We start from the raw sequence: 8,701 nt of genomic DNA on the forward strand, positions 1-8,701 counted from the left end.
GGTATTTATAGAGCAAAGAGGCGGTCCGGGGGGGCACCCGAGGTGGGCACAACCCACCAGGGCGCGCCTGGGCCTCCTGGCGCGCCTTGGTGGGTTGTGCCCCCCTCGGGTCACCCCCAGGCGCAGCCAGGGCCCATTACGTGTCTTCTGGTCCATAAAAAATCTCCGTAAAGTTTCGTGGCATTTGGACTCCGTCTAATTGATTTCCTGCGATGTAAAAAACATGCAGAAAAGAGCAACTGGCACTTGGCACTATGTCAATAGGTTAGTACCAAAAAATGATATAAAATGATTATAAAATATCCAAGATTGATAATATAACAGCATGGAACAATCAAAAATTATAGATACATTGGAGACGTATCAGCATCCCCAAGCTTAACTCCTACTCGTCCTCGAGTAGGTAAGTGATAAAAACAGAATTTTTGATGTGGAATGCTGCCTAACATGTCATATCATATTATTTTCTTTATAGCATGGGCATTTGGACTTTTATGTGATTCAAAGCAATAGTCTAGTTTTGACGTAATAATTTTGATACGCAAGCATATCAACAAGCAACCATGTCTTTCAAAATATCAACACTAAAATAAGTTATCCATAGCCCATCATGCTCAACCATTGATCCATTCATGAAACACACTCGAATATTAACTACACCCAATACTTAAGTACAATCATATTGCCTCCTAGTTGGTGCTTTTAAGAGAAGATGGAGACTCGAATTCAAAATAAAAATTTCATAAAGTAAAAGAAAGGCCCTTCGCAGAGGGAAGTAGGGATTTGTAGAGGTGCCAGAGCTCAAAGCGAAAAATTAGAGATAAAAACATTTTGGGAGGTGTATCCATCCCAACAACGAAAGCGACTTAGAGTTCCCAACACTTTCCATGCTAGATATATCATAGGCGGTTCCCAAATAGAAAATAAAGTTTATTCTTTTTTCCACCATATTTTCACTTTCCATGGCTAGCCGTATCCACGGTTGCCCTCCATACCAACACTTTCCAAGGAATTTATTATTTGACAACATGAAGTAAATTCATTTTTGCATTTAGGGACTGGGCATCCCTAAAACCTTTGCCTTACTCTTGTGCAATGACAAGTGAATAAACACTCATCGTGAGAATAACACATCCAGCATGGAAAATATTAGCCACCCCTCACCGCTCCGCGAGCGAAACAAACACACAAAAGAGAAGTTTATTTTGAAAATTAGATATGGCACATGCAAATTTGCTTAGAACGGCAAAAGAATACCGCATATAGGTAGATATAGTGGACTCATATGGCAAAACTGGTTTAAAGGATTTTGGATGCACAAGTAGAGATCATACTTAGTGCAGAATGAAGGCTAGCAAAAGATTGAGAAGCGACCAACCAAGAAACGAATAATCTCATAAGCAAGCATTAAGCATAATTAACACCAAATAATGCACCACAAGAAGGATATATTTTATTGCATGACTATTGACTTTCGTGCTTGCATAGGGAATCACAAACCTTAACACCAATATTCTTACTAAAGCATAATTACTCATCAACATAACTCACATATCACATCATCATATCTCAAAACTATTAATAAGAATCAAGTTTATTTTGTCCAATGATCTTCATGAAAGTTTTTATTATATCCTTCTTGGATATCTATCACTTTGGGACTAATTTTCATATGTTGCTTTTCATAGCTCAAACAAATATAAGTGAAGATCAAGAGCATAATTTTTCTTTCTCTCAAAATGTAACATCCCAAAATTCTAAATTTTGGAATGTTATAATAAATAGATAGATTTGATTGTTTGTTTGATTGTTGTGTGATTGATTGACTGAAAGTGAGTGAAATTCGAACTTTTTGAAAGTTAAATGAGAGGGAATAAAAGGACTTTCCCAAACTTTCATTTTGCATTTATGATCTTTGTGAATTCAAATTATTTTCAAATACAAAACCCTAGAGAGAAGATGACATGACTTCTTCCATTTAAATAAATGAAAAGGGTGTTTTGAAAAATATTTGAATTCCATTTGGAAATATTTTTCCAATTCAGAAACTTTAAGCAACTCAATGATTTTCACGAGAGAAGATAATATGACTTCTTCAAAATATATGAAATATGAGTTGGAAGTTTTAGAAGAATTAAATTCAAAGTCCTTTTGAAATTATTTTCAATTTGGAGTTATTTGGATTTTATTCAAATTATTTTTCTCCAAAATAAAAATATATGGAAAATAGGGTAACATGATTCCCTACAATAGAAAATTGGAGACAAATTAATTTGAAATCATTTTGATATTTTTAAAATGATTCTTAGTGGGTTTTATTGCACTAGAAGCACTCTTTGCTTTATTTGAATTTTTGAGGATTTTATTTGACACTAGAAAAATGTTCATCTTGTAGAAAATGTTTTTCTGAAAATTTTGATATATTATATGCCTATATAATATTTTTATTTGTTTTGTTTTGTTTATTTTTGTTTGTGTGTAAAAAAAATGTTTTTTTTAAAAAAAGTTTCTGACTGGGCCGGCCCAGCCAACCGGGCCAGGCCGCAGCCCAGCCGCGCCGCACCGCCCCCAAGCTCGGTACGGAGTCCCGAGCATCGTCGCCGCCAGCCGGAGTCCGGCCGGACTCCGCGTCGACCTCGCGCCCCCTCCTCCACGCCACCTCCTCCCCTCGCCCTTTAAAAGGCGAGATCCGCTGCCCGCATCTCGCCGCCGCCGCGCCGCTGCTCGCTGCCGCACGCCGCCGCTCGCGCCTCTGCTCACCTGCGCCCACGCCGCTAGCCTCCGCCCGCGTAGTCGCCTCCGCCCGCCGCAAGTCGCCACCACCGCCACCGTCTTCGCCACCCGCAGTTGCCGCCGCCGCCATCTCGCCGGAAACCGCCACCTCCGGTTTATTCTCTCCGAACCGGTATAACCGCTAGTTCCGCCCGGTTTTTCAATTTAGTTCGGTTTTATATTACTAGTTCGGTTTTTATTTAAAACCCTAGACCAGATCTGTTTTTTTAGGTTTTATTAAACAGCAAACGTCCATTGTTTAGTTTCAGAAACTGAACGTTCATTATTTTGCCTTTTCGTTTTCTGTTTAGTTACATCAGGGACCTATTCGTAATTATCTTTCTTGCAGACTAGTCCTTCCGTTTCAAACTACCACAACTTTTTGCTCGTTAGTCCAAATCCAACAAAACCGACGCCCACTTCTTCGTTATGATCCCCTCTATCCAGTAAAACAACTTAAACATGTTTTTTAAAGTTTTAAAATTTGAATTCAAATAGTTTTGTATTTGAACCTTCTTTTGATCGTAACTTGAGTTTTATAACTCCGTTTTAGTCGATTCTTTTTGCAAAGCGAAGCTCTTGACCTAAACTTTCTGATAAGGCCAAATTCACTTAATTTTGGTTTTGTTAGAAATTGTTTTCTGTTGCAAGAGTTATTTGCCTTGTTTTGAAGTTTTCCGAATTGTTTTCTTCGTTCGTTCCGATCTTTTGAGTGATTGCTTATGTGTGGTTACTATTGCTTGCTTACGATAGATTGACCGGAGTATGACGAGTAGAACTATCAGGAGTTTTGAGTGTGAATCATCTTCATCAACAGTACATGCAAGTTCACACTTTGATCATATCCCTTTCATACCCAGTTTTTATGCATTAGTTTCACCCTCAAACATTGCATAAGTAGGATTGATAACATGTGGGTATTGGGAAGTAGTTGATGAGGTAGGAACCTATTGCCCTGCATTCAAACCTTGGGAGTTACTATTACGTTATGCTTATATTGCCATGCTATGCTCGTAGACGTGGATTGGGTTTGAGTGTATTCATGACAGATGTGAGTATTGTTAATTAATGGTTCAACTTAAGGTGGCAACCTTGATACACATCTGGGTGGATTGAGGCACCTGGGGTATCCAGTGATTGCCTGTATTTTCTTTGGAAATCCCGGGGTACCGTGTGATTCTCCTATGGACTGCCACCCAGGCTCAAAGGGATCATAAGATTATTCATGCTAGAAACTTCCGTGTGCAACCACAAGCTATTATGGGCTCTAGCATAGTTGATTAAGTCGTGTGACCTCTTTCAGTGGTAGACTAGCAAATGTAGGGGATGTAGGTGGTACTGTCTACCCATCGTAAGGTGCTAACGCTTCTGAAAGACTGTGTCTCGGTCATCCGTTTCTCAAACGCCATGTAGTGCGGGAAAACCAACGGAGGAGATCGAGTCTTGTGGGGAAAAGTGCGCAAACCTCTGCAGAGTGTACAAACTAATCATGATTAGCCGTGTCCCCGGTTATGGACATTTTGAGTATCTGGTTCTTGGATTATCCTGTTGATCTCATCACTCTATATAATTAATTTTTTGGGTTGTTAACTTTTAATTGGGATTGAGATGGGGTTTACCATTCTCAATATTTTTTCAACCAACTTTGTAGTTAAATAAAAAATTATTCCTTTGCAGCAGGGAAAAATTGGCTTTTCGCAAAAACATTATAACCATAGAGCTTTTCCACCATCCATATATGCATGTAGTGATAGCTATTATTCATCATTATCCTATGGTGTGAATTTGCCAGTACATTCAATGTACTGACCCTTTGTGGCTGCAACGTCTCATGTTGCAGGATTATCTTACGACGAGTAAGTGATACGTTAGGGTTATGATTTCTACACTCAACTTTGCCGTTGGTGTTGATGGGAATCCACAACCTTGTTACTTCCGCTATTTGGATTGAGGTAATAGTATTTACGTTATTTTATACATGTGATTTACCTCTGTTATAAATCCTCGAGTACTGTGTGTGTCAGCATACCGATCCAGGGATGACACGTAAGCACAAAGACTTGACCGTCTGAGGTCGGGTCGCTACACAAAATAATTTAAGTGAAGCAAGAGATAATTTCTTGAAAATTTTACTAACTCTCAAATAAATCTAAGTGAAGCAAGAGAGCATTTCTTCAAAAATACAAAAGCACACCATGCTCAAAAAGATATAAGTGAAGCACTAGAGCAAGTCCATAGCTCATAAAAATTTAAGTGAAGCATAGAGAGCAATTCTAACAAGTCATGACATACTTTTGGCTCTCTCAAATAAGTGTGTCCAGCAAGGATTGATGACTTAAAACACAAAATAAAACAAGAAAAGACTCATATCATACAAGACGCTCCAAGCAAAACACATATCATGTGAAGAACAAAAATATAGTTTCGAGTAAAATACCGATAGTCATTGGAAGAAAGCGGGGATGCCACTCGGGGGCATCCCCAGGTTTCGGGCAGCTTACGATTTCGACAGGATCTCAGAACATTCTTTATTTGCTGCTTAGTTAGTTGCTCAATTTTGGATAATAGCTTGGGATGTTGGGGCATCCCCAAGCTTAGGTTCTTCTATCCTTCCTTCATCCATCGTAAGATAACCCAAAACTTGAAAACTTCAATCACACAAAACTCAACAAAACCTTCGTGAGACCCGTTAGTATAAGAAAGCAAACCACTACTATAAGTGTTGTATCAAACCAATTCATATTTTTTTGTATTATATCTACTGTATTCCAACTTTTCTATGGCAAAACTAATCAAAGAAAACCATAGAGCCATCAAAATAAGCACACAACACAAAGAAAACAGAATCTGTCAAAACAGAACAGTCTATAGCAATCTAACTATTTCGAATACTTCTGTAACTCCAAAAATTCTGAAAAATTAGGATGACCAGGGTAATTTGTATATTAATCTTCTGAAAAAATAATCAGGGCAAACGCACTTTTCTTTGATTTATTAAAATTATTTTCGTGAGTGCATAAGTTTCTGTTTTTCAGCAAGATCAAACAACTATCACCCAAGAAGATCCTAAAGGATTTACTTGTTACAAACACTAATTAAAACATAAAAAACACAATCATAACAATAGCATAATTGTGCAAACACACAAGAACAGAAAGCAAAAGGCAAAAGTAAATTTTATTCATTGGGTTGCCTCCCAACAAGCGCTATAGTTTTATGCCCTTAGCTAGGCATAAAGCAATGATCTAAGTTTTGTCTTTCAAAGTTTTGGCAACTTTTGTAAGGGTTTTCTCAAACCCGGGAGGCTCTTTATGCTTCCCTAAATTCTCCGGAAAGGAAACCATCTTAAGATCCAAAATATCCAACCACTTGTTGCAAAGAGTAATCAAGGTATTCATGCGATTGATACTACCATTGAGATGTTTGAGGGGTTCAATATATTTCTGTATTTCAACCATATGTTTATGCAAATCACCAAGTTTGTCCAACATTAGAGCTCCCTCAGGGGTAAAGGGAAACCCCTTCTTTTGAGGTGGAATTCCCAAAATTCCCTCTAGAATTTCATAGGCAGCATTGGCATCAAGTTCAATAAAATTTCCTTTAGCGGCAAAATCCAGAAGTTGTCTATGATGCAAAGCCAATCCTATGTAAAAATTACGAAGCAAAACCTTAGCGCCCCCTTTAAATTGGAGATACGATACGATTCCATAAGCCTATACCAGGCATCTTTCAAGTTTTCTCCTTGTCTTTGCTTGAAGTATAGAACTTCAAAATCTGGTGACAAAGGAGGAGTAGGAACGCTAGCCATCTAGACTGGAAGGCAAGAGAACGGCGAACGTTAAAGAGAGGCGAATAAAATGGCAAATTTTTGTGAAGTGGGGAGAGGTAAATGAGAGGCAAATGGCAAATAATGTAAATTGCAAGGATATGAGATTTGTGATTAGGAACCTGGTATATGTTGAAGATCCTCCCTGGCAACAGTGCCAAAAATTCCTTTTGATGTCGCTTCAAGCTATGTCGGTATTTCCCCAAAGAGGAAGGGATGATGCATCACTGCGGCGGTAGGTATTTCCCTCAGATATGAAACCAAGGTTATCGAACCAGTAGGAGAACCAAGCAAGACAACGTAAACAGCCCCTGCACACAAATAACAACACCTCGCAACCCGACGTGTTAAAGGGGTTGTCAATCCCTTTCGGGTAACAGCGCCAGAAACGGCGTGCGGACGGGAGAAAGTTGTAATAGATTGAAATAATAGATCGCAAATAAAATAAAGTGCAGCAAAGTATTTTTGTATTTTTGGTTTAATAGATTTGAAAACAAATGCAAGGAAAAAGTAGATCGCAAAGGCAAATATATGAGAAAGAAGACCCAGGGGCCGTAGGTTTCACTAGTGGCTTCTCTCGAGAAAAATAGCAAACGGTGGGTAAACAAATTACTATTGGGCAATTGATAGAACTTCAAATAATCATGACGATATCCAGGCAATGATCATTATATAGGCATCACGTCCAAGATTAGTAGACCGACTCCTGCCTGCATCTACTACTATTACTCCACACATCGACCGCTATCTAGCATGCATCTAGTGTATTAAGTTCATGGAGAAACGGAGTAATGCAATAAGAACGATGACATGATGTAGACAAGATCTATCTATGTAGAGATAGACCCCATCGTTTTATCCTTAGTAGCAACCATACATACGTGTCGGTTCCCTTTCTGTCACTGGGATCAAGCACCGTAAGATCGAACCCACTACAAAGCACCTATTCCCATTGCAAGATAAAATAGATCAAGTTGGCCAAACAAAACCCAAATATCGGAGAAGAAATACGAGGCTATAAGCAATCATGCATATAAGAGATCAAAGAAACTCAAATAACTTTCATGGATATAAAAAGATATAACTGATCATAAACTCGAAGTTCATCAGATCCCAACAAACACACCGCAAAAAGAGTTACATCATATGGATCTCCAAGAGACCATTGTATTGAGAATTCAGCGAGAGAGAGGAAGCCATCTAGCTACTAACTACGGACCCGAAGGTCTACAAAGAACTACTCACGCATCATCGGAGAGGCACCAATGGAGGTGGTGAACCCCATCCGAGATGGTGTCTAGATTGGATCTGGTGGTTCTGGACTCTGCGGTGGCTGGATGAATATTTTGTCGACTCCCCTAGTGTTTCTGGATTTTTGGGGTACTTATAGAGCAAAGAGGCGGTCCGGGGGGCACCCGAGGTGGGAACAACCCACCAGGGCGCACCCTGGTGGGTTGTGCCCCCCTCGGGGCACCCCCCAGGCATAGCCAGGGCCCATTACGTGTCTTCTGGTCCATAAAAAATCTCCGTAAATTCTCGTGGCATTTGGACTTCGTCTGATATTAATTTCTTGCGATGTAAAAAACATGCAAAAAACAGCAACTGGCACTTGGCACTATGTCAATAGGTTAGTACCAAAAAATGATATAAAATGACTATAAAATGATTATAAAACATCCAAGATTGATAATATAACAGCATGGAACAATCTAAAATTATAGATACGTTGGAGACGTATCAGAGGGCGGCGCGGTGCAATTATGTAGGTGCCCCTCGCGCTTCACATCTGGTGGACACGTGGCAAGCATGCAACCCATTGAGAGTTGAGCCATGTTCCCACGCGCGCCTGGTTTGTCGGGTGGTCATTTCGGCTTCTCCGGTATTCAGGCCAAAGAGATAAGAGCATTAAAAGCGTTTTTAAATGTATGTCTCTGTATCTTCAGCTGACAAGGACACAGTGAAGAAATTCGACACGTGTCAAAAAAATGCATATGAAGAGACAGAGAGAATTTGAGGGATAAGCACAGGAGGGGATAGGGTCCGGTCACATTCATTTAGTTCAGAAAATAGCAAATTTGAAGACATAAGTATAAGTGAATGCTG

This window comes from Triticum aestivum, chromosome 3D, assembly GCF_018294505.1.
Source record: "Triticum aestivum cultivar Chinese Spring chromosome 3D, IWGSC CS RefSeq v2.1, whole genome shotgun sequence".
Taxonomy (NCBI): domain Eukaryota; kingdom Viridiplantae; phylum Streptophyta; class Magnoliopsida; order Poales; family Poaceae; genus Triticum; species Triticum aestivum.